Here is a 20,355-nt window from a genome sequence, read left to right as displayed (position 1 = left end):
TATGAACGCGAAAATTTCGACTTCCCGGTACAAATGGAACGCACTATTAGCAGCTAGTTTAACAATTAACATGCTATCTTGTCTGCTCCTGCTTGTTCTTACTCGGTGTGCAACATTTTTATAGCCTTGTCCTCCGGTCCTCTCGTGATTTATTTAGTTTTTTTGCCGCAAAGGTTGGGGATGATTATTAACTGAAGAGGGGATCGTCTTTGAAAGGCATTAATTTGCATTAGCCGATCATATACTTTTTATACTTTATATATATTGATCGTTTACCTAATATTAGTTTGTGACTAATCAAAATTAACTTGCAGCAACACTGTAATCAATCTAATGGAACATTTTAAATGTATGAAATAACCTGTTTTGCTAGTTTGGCGTTCACTAGCTGAAGCACTGTGTGATGTGGACATTTTTCTCATTCATTTTAGACAAAAATAATTAATTACCTCTAATTCATGTCTTGTTTGTCTGTAGTTGGGTCACATACCTGGAATGTGGAAGATGGACTTTCATACAAGGGTTCATTTAGCACAGGACTCGGGGAAAGGATGGAAACTATGCTGGGAAATTGGGTTGAGCAATTTTGAAAAAACAAAAAAAACAACAACACGGAAAGGCAAGAATAATGGAGAATAAACACATTCTTTCTATTAAGTATATGTTGGACGAGTTGTTTTGTTGTTGAACAGTGTAAAAATCTAAGGCACTCAATTAAATAAAAGTCCATGTTAGCCCAACTGAGTGCTTTTTGTAGTTCTCACTGAAAGTGAGCATAAGACAGTTAACCTCAGGCAAGTGTACTCACATTGCCATCCATTTTAGATATGACTTGTTCATCATGACATGACAAATACTCACGACTGAGATTCCACACGTGCGAAACATGCTTACTTATGCTTCTGCAATCAAGTGTATGCGTCAATCTCAGGGATGTGCGGTGACCTCTTATTTGTATCTGAAGTATCTAGCAACTTCGCACAGCTATTGAAGAGGAGTGCACCAACATTCCACAGGCCACAATCAACAACCTGATCAACTCTATGCCAAGGAGATGTGTTACACTGCGTGAGGCAAATGGTGATCACACCAGATACTGACTGCTTTTCTGACCCCCCCAAACCCTGAATAAAGCCTAAGGCACACCTGTGCAATAACCATGCTGTTGAATCAGCATCTGGATATGACATAATATGACATATAACATAAACAAATATGTTAAGAACGGACATTTTTTTTCTTGTCACTTCAAGATGGAGTGCATTGAGATGGGGGAGGGGCCAACTGTTTTGCCGGCTCTTAAGACAGTGACATCGATATTGTATCGGTTCAAACGGAAAGGAACCCATCCCTTGGTGTAGATATATATTTTACAATAGAATAGAATGGACTTTATTGTCATTATATTTGCATATAACGAGATTAAGGACTCCAATTTAAGGTGCGGTAGTGGGAACAAATATGGGGTAAAAATAAATTACACAACAGGTAATAAAGAAAAAACTAACAATTGAAATAAATAGACTACTATCCAATAAAAATAATAAGCAATCCTGTACAATATACAAAACACTATAGAACTACAAAATACTACAATATACAGAACAAGACAAGAATACCGGAGTAATAAATAACAATCAGTGTCGGATATATTGCACTCGAAGGGTAATATTGCACAGAAGGGTATTAGGGTAGGATATTGTATAGGGGTGAATTATTATTATAAGTTAGAATTTTAACCTGTACCTTATCATTTTGACCCTGTGTAAATTACAGAAACATCTAATTTATGTATGTTGGAAAGGAGGTAGATCTCTAGTTTGGCCAAGATTGACACGTCGTTGAGTTGTGAATGATTAATTGGCCTTTTGTGTGTTGCTCCACCATGTTGGGGCCGTTCGGAATTGCAGTTGTCTGTGGCTCGATATCAATATTTGCCTGTACTTATTTGACTGATATGTTCATTTATTTGTATTGTATTGCATTTCTGTTAACTGTGTGAATTTCAATAAACAAATGTTTAAAGGCCTACTGAAATGATTTTTTTTTATTTAAACGGGGATAGCAGATCCATTCTATGTGTCATACTTGATCATTTCGCGATATTGCCATATTTTTGCTGAAAGGATTTAGTAGAGAACAACGACGATAAAGTTCGCAACTTTTGGTAGCTGATATATCTCCACGACAATACATCGGCGAAACACTTTAGCTACGGAGCTAACGTGATAGCATCGGGCTCAAATGCAGATATAAACAAAAGAAATAAACCCCTGACTGGAAGGATAGACAGAAAATCAACAACACTATTAAACCCTGGACATGTAAATACACGGTTAATGCTTTCCAGCTTGGCGAAGATTTACAATGCTGTTGCTAACGACGCCATTGAAGCTAACTTAGCAACGGGACCTCCCAGAGCTATGCTAAAAACATTAGCTATCCACCTACGCCAGCCAGCCCTCATCTGCTCATCAACACCCGTGCTCACCTGCGTTTCAGCGATCGACGGAAGGACGAAGGACTTCACCCGATCATCCGTACGGTCGGCGGCTAGCGTCGGATAGCGCTTCTGCTATCCAAGTCAAAGTCCTCCTGGTTGTGTTGCTACAGCCAGCCGCTAATACACCGATCCCACCTACAACTTTCTTCTTTGCAGTCTTCATTGTTCATTAAACAAATTGCAAAAGATTCACCAACACAGATGTCCAGAATACTGTCAAATTTTGAGATGAAAACAGAACTTTTTTGTATTGGATTCAAAGGTGTACCAATACTTCCGTTTAACTAGTGACGTCACTCGCATACATCATCATACAAAGACGTTTTCAACCGGAAGTTTAGCGGGAAATTTAAAATTGCACTTTATAAGTTAACCCGGCCGTATTGGCATGTGTTGCAATGTTAAGATTTCATCATTGATATATAAACTATCAGACTGCGTGGTCGGTAGTAGTGGGTTTCAATAGGCCTTTAAATAATAATACAAGACAAGTATGTTGGATAATTCCACGGTTGGAATAAACCAGGCCTATTCAACTGGCGGTCCACCAAAGCTTTTCATTTGGCCTGCCCGATGAAACCATCCTTGGACGTATCCTCGCTCATCCATACGGACTGGACACTGGCTGAGAGTTGGTGGGGGGCCGAGGGTGGAGTCGGCTCTCTTGTTTGCTTTGTTGGGTCTGCTCCTGTCTCTGGCCATGCTTCCCCCACCCCAGCAGACGATGGCGTGGAACACCGCAGAGGCCACGATAATGTATATCATTTTTATTTTTTTTTAAACTTTTGTATGTAGAAATGGCTAGTTGCAACAGCTCTGCTCTTTTAATACCTGTAATGTCCTTTGTGTTATTTGATGTTACCCTCTACATGTTTATGTGTGTAAGAGTTCATGTTTATGTGTGTAAGAGTGTGTGCTATGGCTACGAGGTTTTTTTCCCCTTAGCCTCAGTCTGGACCCCTTCTCCAGGGGTCCAGGCTTAGACTGAATATTTTTGTTTCTCACCCCCTGCAGCGTTTAACTGTTTCTCACCTTTTTTGTAAGGGGCGCTCGAAGTTGGCAGACTGATTCTGATTCGGATTCAAACTCGGGTTGCTCATGATTGCAGTACTCCCGCCACCCTGCAAGGGGCAACAGTGAGGCATATGTGTCACAATGGAGCAGCAGTAGGGTGAGTAGAAGAAGACTACTAAAAAGTGGCACTATCAATTTTGAAAAATACCTAAATAAATTGCGAAAATCTGACTTTTGACAGCGACTGGACAACAAAGTATGAATGTTCTGCCCAGAGCCAGTGCTCGAGTCATTGTTTTCTGTCGGACCTTTTGAAGTGGCGGACACACGGTTCCAGACCAGCGACAACGGTAGAAATCGCAGCGTATAAGCTTCTTTACGAAACTTGTAAGTAGATATTGTGCACAAAGATATTTAGTTTGTTTTGTATTGAAATTGCTGACTTTGTGATGTTTTTAGTACTTGTGGTCGTGTTTTTTTTTCTGAGAGTAACTATCTGGCGAGAAAAGGTCGTCTAGTACACGTAGTGCTTAATTTGCCCAGTAGAGGGCAATAATGCTACACCTTAGGTTTAATCATGTTGAGCCACATTTATGTTTGCTGAGGATTTTGTTTAATTTCTATATGCGTAAACATCTGTAGTTTAATGTGTGAATGTATTAACACTATTATTATGTAAAATACACAATGGACGTCATACATTTGTAAAGTTTATTTTATGTTTATATTTTCAGTCTAACAAACCTAATTGAAGGAAGAAGTCTTAAAGAAACTGATAAAGGAAAATCATTCAAAAGAAGGAACAGCAATCCTGAACAAAACCTCTGAGGCTTCTTTTTCTTCATGCTGTTAACTATCTGTCTAGCTGCACACGCTAGAAACAAGTAGCGAGGGCAGAACAATGAATTTATTGACAGTGCAGTGTGAAAGTCGATGTGTTCACTTTTTAATTAAGTCAAGTCAGACTCAAAGGAATACAAGCTGCGGAGGCACTTTCTGAGGAAACGTCCACATTTCGATGTCTGGCCCCTGAGCTCTTGGGCTCTTGAAGCTGCGGCTCTCTTCATTAAGTAGTTGAATAGCCCTGAAATAAACCATTGCGGGCCCAAAATCAATATGATTCCTACAAGAAGTGTATGTAAACTTGTGTCTGGCTTCATTGCCTCAAACAAAGAGTGTTTTTTTTCATCTCCTCGGCCAGACCATTAAGTCCCCAACAGTCTCCAGCTGCACAGCAGGTAGCCGGCAGCATGCATCACCTGACAAGCCATGTGAACAGTCATCCCCTATGGTAAACACCGCCAGTGCGCACACTCGGTCCGCATGCATGCACCCATCACTCACCAGCTCTGTTATCAAAAGACGAGGCGCTCAATGGGGAAGATTTGTTTAAAACCAGTGGGGAATTTGCCCTGTTTGGCCAGCCTGTGTTGTTGTTATGGATGAAAAGTGTGTGTGCTTGACCCTTTTGCTTGGGCCTGTCTTTGTGCTGACAAACTAGCGTACTGTGGGGGTATATGATTTATGGACGCATGTTTCTGTTGCTTGATTCAGTGTTTCCTAAACATTTATTATTTAGGCAATTTATTCAAAATGTCAGAAATGAGAAACTAATCAACAAAAATTGCCAGAACACCGGCTCGAATTTTAGAGCAAGCTGCAACAAACGTGTTTATATAATATACTAATCGTTAAACGATTCTTCCAAGTAATACTATCACTGGAAGACTAAAAGAAAATGAATGGCTAAACACACCCACACACACACACACACACACACCATGCTAACGCTTCAATGTAAAGTAGGGGTGGTTGATCCAGAGGCCGATACTATCCATACCTAGTATAGTATATAATTGATACTAAAGCGATTAGATCAATATTTTGATGTTTCTTGTCCCTACTATTACAAAATATTTTTTGGGTTGTTTATGTTATTGTTTACAAAAAAACCAGGATGCAGGATACAGGAAGGCTTTGAGGGCAAAACCCAAATAATTTAAATGGAAGCCAATAGAAGGTTTGGCTTTTGTTTAGTTATTATGAACTAGCCCAGGTGTCGGCAACCCAAAATGTTGAAAGAGCCATATTGGACCAAAAATACCCCCCAAAAAATCTGTCTGGAGCTGCAAAAAATTAAAAGTGTATTTAAATATTTATTCTACACATTTTTGCAACATCGGAAATAATTAGTAAAATGGAGGTTTCTCATAGGATGAGATAACTTCTGGAAAATACTGGCTCAGAATAGCCAACGGTATAGATGGACATCCATAGTTATTTATTACTGTCAAGACTTGGTCCTGGGGTTTTGTTTCTCCGGAAGGCAACGGAAAATTGGCACGGGCAAGACGTGAATTAAGAAACATGATTTAATATTAACACTCAAAAAAAAAAAAGAATAAACAAAAGGCGCGCACAATGGCGGAAGTACAAAAACTTGGCTATGAAAATAAAACTTGCACAAAAGGCAGAAACTATGAACAATGAAACAAAAACACTAACTGTGGCATTAATAAACAAAACTTACTTGACAAGGAACTGTGAACATGACATGAAGCAGAGTGATGAAAAAGTGTGAGGTCCCCAGGACGAACAACAGAAACCGACAGATTTAAATAGTGACATGATCAGTGAAAACAGGTGCGTGACTCAAAACGTGAAACAGGTGCGTGACAGGACAGGTGAAAACTAATGAGTTGCTATGGAAACAAACAAAACAAGGAAGTGCAACCAGGAACTAAAAAGAGTCCAAAAAACAAACACATGGCCAAAACAAAAACATGAACAGACATGACAATTACATTTCAGCCTTTCCTCTCTATGTCTTTTGCTCAATTTTTGTATTTTAGTTCTACAACGTGCAGAGGGGCCAACCTCCCCCCAAAACAATAGCAACAAATGACCCACGTGCCACACTTTGCATACCTCTGCTTTTACAAAATGTTCCTCAGGTTTGATTGTGTGATTTTTTTGTTTCGCATGATAGCGTCCCATCTCGAGAGAACGATGATAATTAAAGAGAGAAGTAGAGTTATTGTTGATAGAATTATGTGTATTTTTTTATTTACCATGGAATGCACTAATACTGTCTTTAAGTTAAAGTGGGAATTGTTTTTGGTGACACCTATTGGCCACAATCATTTGTTATGTTGCGGTAAGTTAAATGATGCGGACACGTGTGTTACTGGATACTTTGTAATACGCTTTTGCCTTGGAGCCTTTGTATCTGTAAGTAATATGCAACTATAATTATTTGGTACTTGTTTATTTTGACAAATACAGATGCCATATTGTTCGATTAAGGAAACTCAGTACATATGTCTAGCTTGTGTGCTATTGTGTGCTTAGCTGTTGTGTAGCTGCTAGCTCCATGTATATAGGCTACCATGTTTACCTTTTTTAAATGACTTCAAAAAAACAACCTTGTGTGTTTATTGGAGGACATTTAGATGTTACCTTCTGCACAAATATGGCATGTGTCCATTATGAATACAAATTATTATTATTATTATATGTGACCTTTAAAATAAGCATGCATGTGGTTAGAGTGTCCGCCCTGAGATCGGTAGGTCGTGGAGTCATACCAAAGACTATAAAAATGGGACCCATCACCTCCCTGCTTGGCACTCAGCATCAAGGGTTGGAATTGGCGGTTGAATCACCAAAAATGATTCCCGGGCGCGGCAACTGCTGCTGCTCGCTGCTCCCCTCACCTCCCAGGGGGTGATCAAGGGTGATGGGTCAAATGCAGAGAATCATTTTGCCACACCTAGTGTGTGTGTGACAATCATTGGTACTTTAACTTGAACTTTTTAACGTCGAGGTCAGCAATTGCACTCAAGCACAGCATGAGCCCATAAAGCCAATTTCACATTTTTATTTTCAAAGAAAACAGTGTTTGAAGCTCGATCATAGGAAGGGTAATAGGTTAATAAATGTGCACACTAAGAGACAAAGACGAGGGTCATTTCCTCGCTTTCTTCCTGCCAGTGGGCAGCAGTGGGAGTTAACACCGTCATGGCCGCAGAAGTAAATACACTCGCCATTGATACATGCAGTGCAGTGCTTACTTTGGCCAGGCTCTTAAGGAGGACGAGCCGTGACGAAGCAACACAGGGGAACAACCAGGGAAGTGCCTGTCCATCTTGAAAAGAATCCTGGGTGGAACTCCAAAAGGGTGTGGGGGGCAAAGGAAATGGAAAGTTTGGAAGGGAGGCTCCTTCACTCTTGGAGTCAGACAGGTCCTTCTGCGCTCACACATGTGGAAATACACTTAGGGCCTGATCTACTAAAGGTGTGTGTATTTTAAATCATGAGCAATTGTGCATACAAAACTAGTGCACAGATAATTCCATCTGTTAAAGGACCATCATAGCAAGTGCAATACTACCGTATTTTCCGGACCATAGGGCGCACCGGAATATAAGGCGCACTGCCGATGAATGGTTTATTTTTTATCTTTTTCATATATTAGGCGCACCGGATTATAACACGCATTAAAGGAGTCGTATTATTATACTTTTTTTCTAAATTGAAAACACTTCCTTGTGGTCTACATCAGTGTTTTTCAACCACTGTGCCGCGGCACACTAGTGGTACTGTGAGATATTGTTTGGTGTGCCGTGGGAAATTATGTAATTTCATCTATTTGGGTTAAAAATATTTTTTGCAAACCAGTAATTATTGACTGTGCTGTCTAGAGCTCGGCAGTTTAACCGTGTAATACTCTACCACATCAGTAGGAGGCAGCAGGTAGCTAATTGCTTTGTAGATGTCGGGAACATGGTTTGTCGTGATCAAAATATGCCGACGACAGCGGGAGGCAGTGTGCAGGTAAAAGGGTATCTAATGCTTAAACAAAAAATAAACAAAAGACATTGAAGGTTAGGGAGGGCTATGCAAAACCAAACTAAAACTGAACTGGCTGAAAAGTAAACAAAAACAGAATGCTGGACGACAGCAAAGACTTACAGCGTGTGGAGCAGACGGCGTCCACAACACCAAAATAGGAGCGCAAGACAAAAACTAAAACACTACACACAGAAAAACACCAAAAAACTCAAAATAAGTCACAGCGTGATGTGACAGGTCGTGACAGTACACCTACTTTGAGACAAGAGCTATAGTGATGCATGGTTGGTTATGGTTTGAATTCATATCCGACAATTGCGAGAACAACTTTTTACTGAGTTTCATTGTTTGTTTTCTGCTGGTGGTGTGCCTCGGGATTTTTTCAATGAAAAAAAATGTGCCTTGGCTCAGAAAAGGTTGAAAAACACTGGTCTACATAACATGTAATGGTAGTTCTTTGGTCAAAATTTTGCATGGATTATGTTTTACAGTTTTACAGTCGCTTCCGGATGCGCTGTTTTGTGGGCGGTCTTATTTACGTGGCTCACCTTCGGCAGCGTCTTCTCCCCGTCATCTTTGTTGTAACGGTGTAGCGTGCAAGGACGGGAGTGGAAGAAGTGTCAAAAGATGGAGCTAACTGTTTTAATGACGTTCAGACTTTACTTAAATCAATAACGGAGCAGCATTTCCTCATCCGGAAACAACCACACCGGAAATGTGTCCCGTGAAAAACCGACCGACCGGAACTCTATTAACTAAAGTTTCTTGGGTGAATAATAAAACCTCACTACACCGGTATGTTTTAGCGCTTTCATGGCGAGTTTACTGACGGATATAAGTAAGAACTTTACACTACTTTATATTAGAAATGGCAACAGTGAAGGATGAATGTCCCATAACAAGAAGATAGAGATAAAAAAGAAGCTTATCGACTACGGCGTCGACGAGGACGTGCCCAATTTTTCAGGATTTACGCAAATACCAGAAGGTAAGAAAAGTTGCTTTTGCATAATATTGCGAAATAAAACGCCAGATATGTCTTACCTTATACACACACCAAAATAATACTCGTATGTTGAAGCACATCAAGCGGTGCGGCTTCATAGCTTACCAAAGTCGTACTAAAACATTTTGATAGATTTTTGAGCGCCGTGTGTAATGTTCTATATTTTCAGTGGAACATTTAAAATGTTGGTGTTGTTTACTTGAGACCCATCATAGTGCAGCCTACACTTATCTCTTATGTTTGACTGCCATCTACTGGTCACACTTATCATTACACCACGTACCAAATAAAATAGCTTCGAGGTGGGTAAGCTCAAACAAACGTATTCCTTACATTAGGTGCTCCGGGTTATAACGTGCACTGTCGAGTTTTGAGGGAAAAAAAAGATTTTAAGTGCACCTTATAGTCCAGAAAATACGGTAAGTGGAGGAGGTGCAAATGTAATCATTGGGGTTCCTATTCCCTATTGAGTTTACTGTAAATGAAAAAAATCTGCGTAATTGCATGGATTCTGACCATAATGAGTCCAGCGCCCCTGAAAGTTGAAACATTATATTGCACTTGAAGTTTGGATGAAGTGTACACTGCACATAACAAAATGATAAAAGAAACTTCCAGAAAATGATCAAAATTATTCTAATTGATTCAATTGAGAAACCTGCAAACATCTATTGAAATGACGACAAAAGGACCATAATGCCACTCTGTATTAACTATCAAAAATCTAAATGCATATCATTGTGGAAGAGAAGAAGAATGGAACCACAGCGAAACGTGACTGAACTGTATCGGTCGAGTTTGTACATCCTGGTACTAACACATTTATTTATCTGGACGGTGGTAATTAAACTATGTGCAGTGATGGGCAAACGACTTGGAAAATGTAGTAAGATAAATTACAAGTTACTCTCGATTAAATGTAGCTAATCTACATACTTATATACATATACTGTATATACATATACATGTGTACATATATAAATACATATATACATATATAAATACTTATATACACACATATATATATATATATATATATATATATATATATATATATATATATATATATATATATATATATATATATATATATATATATATATATATATATATATATATATATATATATGTATGTGTGGGAAAAAAATCACAAGACTATTTCATCTCTACAGGCCTGTTTCATGAGGGGTTTTCCTCAAACCTCAGGAGATTTTTATATATATATATATATATATATATATATATATATATATATATATATATATATATATATATATATATATATATGTATATATATATATATATATATATATATATATATATATATATATATATATATATATATATATATAAACATACATACATTTATATAATATTTATGTGTATAAATAATATGTATATATAATATATATATAATATATAACACACACACACACACACACACACACACACACACACACACACACACACACACACACACACACACACACACACACACACACACACACACACACACACACACACACACACACACACACACACACACACACACACACACACACACACACACACACACACAAATCTGTCCGAGTATGACATCAGACCGGCCCTCGAAAAAAACTTGGACAAGACTGACATTTTTGCTTCGTCATATTTACAATCTTCGACTAGCTTATTTGCGGTAGGTCCATAAAAACAGAATAAGAATATACAAAATAAGAATAACCTTGCTTGGCACTCAGCATCAAGGGTTGGAATTGGGGGTTAAATCACCAAAAATTATTCCTGGGCGCAGCCACCGCTGCTGCTCACTGCTCCCCTCACCTCCCAGGAGGTGATCAAGGGTGGTGGGTCAAATGCAGAGAATAATTTCGCCACACCTAGTGTGTGTGTGACAATCATTGGTACTTTAACTTTAATAATATCAAAGAGAGATGGTCCAGGTCCTTAGTTCTTCAGAATATTTGGCCCCCGAAATTTTTTTTTTTTTAATAGGCCTGGTGTAGTCACTTAAAGGAGCGACTTTATTACACAAACACACTTTGGAATATATTTGATCATTGTACAAACTATTATTGTTGGATGGCAATATAATGTTTTGAATTGTGCTTGCTTTGGGTAGTTTTTTCCCCAAAAATAGTGTGGTTATGTTTTTTGGGGGACTTTTGGGTAGTTGAAAAACAGCGCTGGCAGTGAGCTTGACTCCGTAATCCCTTTTTGAGTGTCAAAGACCAAATTCCAAAAGAGATGATAATGGTGGCGTAAAGCGGTAATTGAACCGCAGAGTGGTTACAGTGTTTGGTCTTTGGAGTAGACTGAGGACTCTAATATGGCGTGACCAATGTGATTAGAAATGGCTGGAGGATGAGAAGAATGACTTCTTTTTTTAAATAACATTACATTTACCTTTTATTGAAGTATTTTGTTGGTGAAAATGGTGATGAGAGCCATGCAGACTCAATGCGCCAATCATATAACTTTGGAAAATAACACTCGTCACGGTCCACATTTATATACACTATATTGCCAAAAGTATTTGGCCACCCATCCAAATTAAGGGAATCATGTGTCCTAATCACTTGGAGGAATCATGGTGTGGAGTTGTTTTTCAGAAGTTGGGCTTGCCCCCTTAGTTCCAGTGAAAGAAACTTTGAATGCTCCAGGATACCAAAACATTTTGGACAATTCCATTCTCCCAACCTTGTGGGAACAGTTTGGAGCGGGCCCCTTCCTCTTCCAACATGACTGTGCATACCGCAGCAATTTTATTAAATTTCCTTGTTCTCTGTAACAGAACAGTGAACAAATACAGAATAAATAAAAAATATACCATAATAAGCAAACAAATATTAAATACACAAATAATCTTTGTCTCAATAAAAAAAAAAAAAGAAAAAGGAAAAAAAAGGGTTCAAGCTGTTCATCCTAATTCTTGTTCTATGTACTTTGTGAACACTTGTAGTTTGAACAGTCTCTTAGACTGAATCATATTGCTGCTTTGTCTAAATTATTTAGTTAATCCATTCCATAATTTAATTCCACATACTGATATGCTAAAGGTGTTAAGTGTTGTACGAGCATACAAATGTTTTAAATTAGATTTTCCTCTAATGTTATAATTCTCCTCTTTTGTTGAGAAGAATTGTTGTACATTCTTGGGTATCAGGTTATAGTTTGCTTTTTACATTTTTTTAGCTGTTTGCAAATGCACCAAATCGTTGAAATTCAATATTTGTGATTTGATAAATAAAGAGTTTGTATGTTCTCTATATCCAACATTATGTATTATTCTAATTGATCTTTTTTGTAACACAGTTAGTGAATGAAGCGCACATTTGTAGTTGTTCCCCCATATTTCTACACAGTAACTCAGTAACAGTAACTGTGCAGCAAGCAACGTGCAAACTATCAGAGTACGCAAATGGCCTAGAACCTACCGCTAAAGGCAGACATAAGCAAAAAGAACTATCAATGCAATGGAATCAATCCCTAAAGGTTATCAAAATAGGATTTCTCGAGTGATCCCAACCACGTCGAACTTGCTGGTGACGTCATTCTACACGGCAAAAACAGATGAAAACTTGGAAAAGCACGGAGGTCTACAACTTCTTTGTGTGTGGCTGGGTCAAGAAAATTGGTGTATAGATTCTCCCGGATAAATCATGCATCGTTTTTTGTAAGGTTGCATTTTATGATTTAACTTCGCGCTTAGCGAGAACGCGTCCTTGTAAACAAACTGCGAGTCGCACTCGATAGCCTCGATTCACTGTTTTTCATTTTCCCATTAAGTTAACCACTCACGAAGAAAATCCAAGACACCACTGGAGACCCGGTTACTTGTGAAAGAATACTGAGAAGTGATCACAGCTCACTGTTACTAAATGCCTTGTTGTTGTTGCACGCTAGTGATGGGTCCGGCAACACCGATGCATCGACGCATGCGTCGAGCTCATAGAGCAAAACCCTGTGTCGGTGCGCGTACCGCTTTTAGAAAGTCACGTGACCGATCATGAGCTGTTTCGGTCACGTGACCGATACGCGAACTGTGTCGCACTGACGCCTCCTCTGTGCCCTGTGAGCGGGTCTTTTCTACAGCCGGAGAAATAATAACTGAGAAGAAAAATCGTCTAAAATTTAATACGTTGGAAAAACTGTTTTTTTTAAATAAAAATGTGTAAAAAAAAAATAAAATAAAAAAATTCCCAGTCCACAAGCATCCTCATTCACAACACGTTCTCTTGAATTTCCATGTTATGATACATGTTCACATTATTTATTGACTGTATCTAAAAAAGATAAAAATATATTTTTATTGAAATGAATATATGAAATAATCCTAAATGAAATACAATGACTTTGTTTATATTATTTTATATACTAGGTCATAAAATCAGTGTCAGTTGAGTCGGTCCATAGGTTGCCTGTAGGGATTTTTAATGTCCAGCAGATGTCAGTATTTAGTGACACAGTATCGACACAGTATCAATACAGTTTTGCAATGTGTCGAAACGCTTCATGACGCCTCATCAACCCATCACTATTGCACGCGTCGTTACGAGTACACACCATTTTCCCGGTCTTTATCAAAACATAACTATAGATGTCAACGTTGTGTATGTGCTGAAAGCTTCTTTTATGATTGCTGCCTTTGGTAAAAGCTTAAAAAGGAGCCATATTTAGTAATCTGGCTAGAAATGGCCAGAAGTTCTGTAGTCCCCTCTCCCTCTCTTCCTGACTGAGGTTTAATCGACTGGACTACTCCAAGGAACTTCAAACTTCCACTGCCTCTTACTAGGAGTTGAGGTGCTGGGACCATAATAGCTGAATAGACAGGCGTTTTGTCAATAACAAATCTCTAACCAACACATTTTACACAGCAATCAGGCTATTTCAGGAAAAAGTATGTCATGCCTGCGTACAATATCACAACAAATGGCAATCATATGGTTATTGTCAGCACTATCAGAAAACAAAGACTAAAACAAACTACAATCAACGATAGCAGTGGTTATACTGGTGAAAAAGAGTAGAGCATGCTTAGCAGCCTAATGTACGCCCAAAACTAAAGTGGAGACATTTTACCATTGTATGCCTGTAGGCTACTGTTTCAAACGTTTCAGATTGCCATATAACTTGGTACATGTAGTCCACAATATGCAAACACGAATGAGGAATTATTTTATCATGTGATTTGGCTATCTCCATACGTTTCACATTGCCATGATAGCCGTGCTAATGTTGGAACTCATTTTCTCAGCTTATCAGCATCTTGAGAACGAAATAGGCACTGACACTACCCATATCCACATAAGTTGTATTTGTTGAAAATATATTTTGCCCTGTCAGTTGGATGACACATCGACTTACAGGCTAACGGGCATATGCAGTATTTCCCCCGTTAGCCAATATGTCGATGTGTCATTGACCTGGCTAGCATGCTAATCATTCGTTGCACAACAAACTAGCTTTGTTAGACAAGATCATAGACTGTATTGTACAATATAGTTGACATACCAAATGTCCATTTCCATTTATTACAAGTAATTAGAAAACGTAAATGCCTGACTTACCTATGAAGGAGGAAATTAGCAAGTTTGGCATCAGATGAAAAAATCTTCTCCACCTTCAATCGTCTCCATCTTTCAAAGGCATCCCCGATACAAATCCTTTGTTTTGTTCCTGGCTTTGTCATGAATTAGTTGAGAATCGTAACAACGTCTTTCAGATTTACTAAGGTCTGACATGTTTAGTAACTTTACCAGTGGCAGGGTAACTGGCAACCTGGATGTGACACGTTCACGGACTTTGTAATTGGTCAAACGGTGGAGGGCAGGGCATCGAAATGAAAACAATAACAAGATTTCGGGGCTGTAAATCTAATTTTGAAATGAGCACATCCCGGCTTAACAACTGTTTTCAGTTATAGAGGTATTCGAAAATAACATGATTTATTAATGCCTTTTGACATATCAGGGCCATTTAATGATGACTTGACATGAAATTTCTACATATGGCTCCTTTAATTCTTTTAGGTTTTGCTCACATTTGTTTTCTTTTATTTAGACTCGCCAAGTTGGTGCTTTACAAAACCTTTGGTCACAAAAATGCGTTTTAAGAACTCCGAAACAAGATCCATCCATCCCTTTTCTGCCGCTTGTCCCTCTCGGGGTGGTGGGGGTGGCTGGAACCTATCCCAGCTGCATTCAGGTGGAAGGCGGCGTACACCTTGGACAAGTTGCCACCTTGAAGCCGAAAGAAGATAATTCTATTTACTACCTGTGAAGTACCACAACCTTACAACCGAAGGTGGGGTGGGAAAAGGTTGATTCTGACATTTCCGCCATGTTTGATCGAGTTCAAAATGCTGGCAGCTGATCATTGATCAGCAATCCCGATCATACAGTAGGGAAAGGCATTTTGGGTGGATCTCAATTGCAATGCAATCTGCTGAAAATGAGGGAAAGCGCCACTCTACATAGCAACTGACGCTGTGGTCAAAGTTGGAATTGCCACACAACACATTTTAAGATATTCAACACTCGACTGCCGTCTGGCGGTCGAAGTGGATAGTGCACCCCCCAATTTGTCACGTTTCATGTGTCAGGCAAACCGTAATGGGGCCTACTGTATAATGGCCAAGCCCTGCAAGGTTCTATGATGATGGTGTATTCCCTTGGTAGTAGTAGCAGTTGTGGAAGCTCACATACACAAACCAAAATTAAGCTCTGCCTACTAGCAGCGCCACCTGGTGTCAATAAAAGTAGGATTCCAGTAAATGTCCATGCTGTCAAGTGCCACAAAAACATTCTCATTTTAAACACATTTATCAAAGGAATGCTCTTAATTCGTATCCAAGTAAAAGAACGATACATTCTGTGATATGCAATGTCTGGTCTTACACCCCTTTTTTTTTTTGCGCTTTTTTTTCAACCCACTCTTCACCAAATCTGCAAGGTCATTTTTTATCTGCTCCTCCGACACATTAGAGTCAGAACCCAAAGCGTGCTCCAGATGATGTGTCACTGGCGCTCCTCTCATCTCGCTGGGCTGGATTTGTCTCAAGGAGTCGGTCTTGAACCGTCAGAAAACATCCTGCTCCCATTACCCACATTCCTTTGCTTTATTTCATCATTTTTCCCCTCAAAGTCCACATGGCTGTCACTCCTGTTTTCTACAGTATTTTACAATGGCACCAAAGGAACTCTTTCAGTGCGTCAATAATGGTGCGAATCGGTTCTGCTCAAACAGTGGGGTGGTTCCGGGGAACATGCTTTATCAGTATCATGCACTATCATGCTTCAAACCCATTTTCCAAAAAGCTGTGCACTACAAAACGTGCTCATTGTAGCAAATAATCCTGACTTCCTCATTTTGATGATATTTATTTTGTTAGTTACTGTGTTTTATAAATTGTGCTCCCAAATTAATTTTGCTGATCAATTTGAATTTTTTAATTATTTATTGAGTATATATTTTCTTATTTTTTCAGTATCTAATGGTTCAAGTTGGTTAAAATATTTTTATATAGTTTAGATAATAACGAATAAATGTTTTCTGTGACAGACTAAAAACTGTCAATAGATAGGGGTGCGATTTAGACTTAGACTTAGACAAACTATTGATCCACAACGGAAATTGTTCCACACAGTAGCTCAGTTACAAAGGATGGAAATGGTAAGGCTGGAAAGGATAATGCAGGTATAAAGTAGACTAAAAATGTATCATAGTAGCAATATAAAATATAACATATATGTAGTATTTACATATTATATATACAGTATATAATATATACTGATATATTATTATATTCTATTATATTTTTATATAACATATACAATATATAACAATTACTATGTACAATATTACAGTATAAGTAACAGCTGCGGCAAAAAAAAAAAAAGGGCAGCCTGAAATAGAGAGTAGATCCAACAGAAATTATACATTATAACCAAAGAGAGGTAGCTAACATAGAAGCGGTCATGTAATAGACAGATATGATCCGATTCGATTCAGAATCGATTCTCAATTCAACGCGATTCTTGATTCAAGCCGATTCTCGCAATGTATTATTACGGTATAATAATTCTAATGAAACTTTTTAAAAACAGGTTAGAGGTTTGAAAAGCTTGTTCTGCCTGCATGGAAATGGCCTAAAAACATCTTTTAAAAAATCGATTCTTAATAAAAAATTAATGATTTTTTTTTTTTAATCGATTTTGGAAAATTTTGAATCGATTTATAATCGGGATTAATAAAAATCTCGGTTGAATGTGAATTGATTTTTTTTGTGCACCCCTACTACTAAGGTGAATTTTTTGTTGTAAGTTGATCTATATATTTTTTTTGTTTTGTTTAAGGATACCATGTTATTAAGAGGCGTACTTATAAGAATTTTACTTAGAAATTATACTATTTATAGTCGCGGCAAAGAGTAGGGGGGCTATAATTGAGAAGCGATTGATGGATGGATGGATGGTGTAAATAATGACATGTTTTATGTGATATAAATGTGATCATATGATATAATGACATGATTGTGAGTTCTGGATTCCACATGTATTATTAATGCAACTCCCAATATCCACTGACTTTATATCGACCCGCTTTTTCTAGGCCATATTGATTTCATAGAAAAGTGAAAAAGGGGGTCATCAAGGTCCCTGGGAGGTGGTCTGTAAATCTCTGAAACCACAAACTAAATCTGGCATATGTTTTGCTTGTTTGGGAAGAGTCTTCTTGTAACCCTTTGCGATACTTATTCTATTATTATTTCAGAATATACTGTACATACAAAGGGGAACCCCATTGAAAGAAGAAAGACTCCAAAGTTACCAAACTTAATGTGTCCCTACTTGTTAATAATAATAATGGATTAGATTTATATTCTATTTTCACTCAAAGCACTTCACAGAGAACTGAGAACCCATCATTCATTCACTGCACATTTACACATGGATGATGGTAAGCTACCCACAACTGCCTTGGGGTAGACTGACTGAAGCCAACTTGCGCCAAGGGCCCCTCCAACCACCGCCCAACATTCATTGACATTGTTACACCGGTGTGAGTGGCTCGGATGGCGGAAGCTGGAATCGAACCTGGAACCCTCAAGTTGCTGGCACGGTGGCTCTGCTATCTGAGCCACGCTGACGTTATCAAAGTTAACGTTACTGTGGGACGTAGCCGAATTGTTGGATCTCAAAGCGAATACTGATACTGTTGTAGTTAAGTCAAAAAGAGCACATAACATCGAAAAGGCCAAGCTACAAAAAGGTCGGTGTGACCAAACTAAGGCTGGTAAGTACTGAAGTCCTGATGCAACGTTTTTTTTTTACCACCGATATTATGTAAGAAAGTGCTTAGTTGCTCAGACAGCAAAGTGTTTTTACAAGTTTAGATTGGGGTATGACGTTTGCGATGAGAAATGAGCAGTATCAACTGCGGTAGTCAATCACGGTTTTACGATATTCAATATTTGATCCGGCAATGCTAACCATCGGGAATTTGACATCGTAATCGTTACGTCCCTCATGAATGGTAATGTTTGATTGGTGGATCGATGTGTTGCATGGTTGTTGCACTAATGACTATGGGATGGGACCACTTATGGTAGTTTTCCGGCAGACTGCTAAGTTTTTGATCATTAGTTCTAATTACTGGAGATAGAGTTGACATCATGCTTGCCTTTAAGACGTCATTATTATTGCAAGATTACTCGATAGTTCCTGGACTCCTCTTGTGTCTCTCTGATCATGAAATGAAGACCGCCTGAGAGCGAGCATGTGTGTTCGTGCGAGCCTTTCATGTGATGCATGTTTCATGTGATTCAGCTCACCCCGGACCCACTGCTTATGCTTCTCTCCAATTAGACATCTGGAGATAATCTGTAGCCTGGCATCACGGGACCGAACAGACATAGAACCAACCATAGCAAGCAACAAGGAAAAATGCCAAATGTTCACTCAACACAGACGTCACAAGGCCATCAAAGCTCACTTTTATGCATTCACACACCACCGACATGGATAAGGTTGTATAAGAAAAGGTACAAATATTATAATTCTAGTCGTGGCAGCATCAGACAATGTTATGTTTTAGTTTTACTTTTGCATGTCCTTGCACATAACCATGGTGCATTCAAGGAACCTTGATTAAAGTTCAAAACAGAGGGGTCACTCGTTTCTAAAGACAGCGGAATACAAACCCCCAATATATGATAATGATACTAATAACTAGAATAATGATGTATTATCATTATCCACTAATAATAATCCCACATGAATCAGGTCATCCCTACTTTACACTATGACGTACAGCAGGGGTGTCAAACTCGTTTTCATTGAGGGCCACATCGCAGCTACAGTTGCCCTCAGAGGGCCGCTTCTAACAATGAGTAATATCATACTTGCCAACCTTGAGACCTTCGAATTCGGGAGATTGGGGGGGCGGGGGCGGGGGGGTGTTGAGGTGTGGGGGAGGGGTTGAGGTAGGCGGTCTTGGGGGGGGTGGGGTTTGGTGGTAGCGGGGGTGTATATTGCAGCCCGGAAGAGTTAGGGATGCAAGGGATTCTGGGTGTTTGTTCTGTTGTGTTTATGTTGTGTTACGGTGCGGGTGTTCTCCCGAAATGTGTTCGTCATTCTTGTTTGGTGTGGGTTCACAGTGTGGCGCATATTTGTAACGGTGTTAAAGTTGTTTATACGACGACCCTCAGTGTGACCTGTATGGCTGTTGATCAAGTATGTCTTGCAGTCACTTTCGTGTGTATGCGGAAGCCGCATACGACATGTGACTTGACCGGCACGCTGTTTGTATGGTGAAAAAGCGGACGCGTCGACAGGTTGTAGAGGACGCTAGAGGCAGTGCCATCACGGCACGCCCTTAATATTGTTGTCCGGGTGAAAATCGGGAGAAATTCGGGAGAATGGTTGCCACTGGAGATTTTCGGGAGGGGCACTGAAATTCGGGAGTCTCCCGGAAA

At 39.0% G+C, this 20,355-nt stretch overlaps 1 protein-coding gene across 1 annotated transcript in view; it reads left to right on the top strand.

Moving 5' to 3' along the window:
- Nucleotides 1-20,355, top strand: part of mrpl39 (mitochondrial ribosomal protein L39) — a 350,047-nt gene that overhangs the window by 292,357 nt on the left and 37,335 nt on the right. The gene's annotated exons all lie outside the window — the stretch shown is intronic.

Source organism: Entelurus aequoreus, linkage group LG01, assembly GCF_033978785.1.
Source record: "Entelurus aequoreus isolate RoL-2023_Sb linkage group LG01, RoL_Eaeq_v1.1, whole genome shotgun sequence".
NCBI lineage: Eukaryota > Metazoa > Chordata > Actinopteri > Syngnathiformes > Syngnathidae > Entelurus > Entelurus aequoreus.
This window is presented reverse-complemented; position numbering and strand designations above follow the sequence as displayed.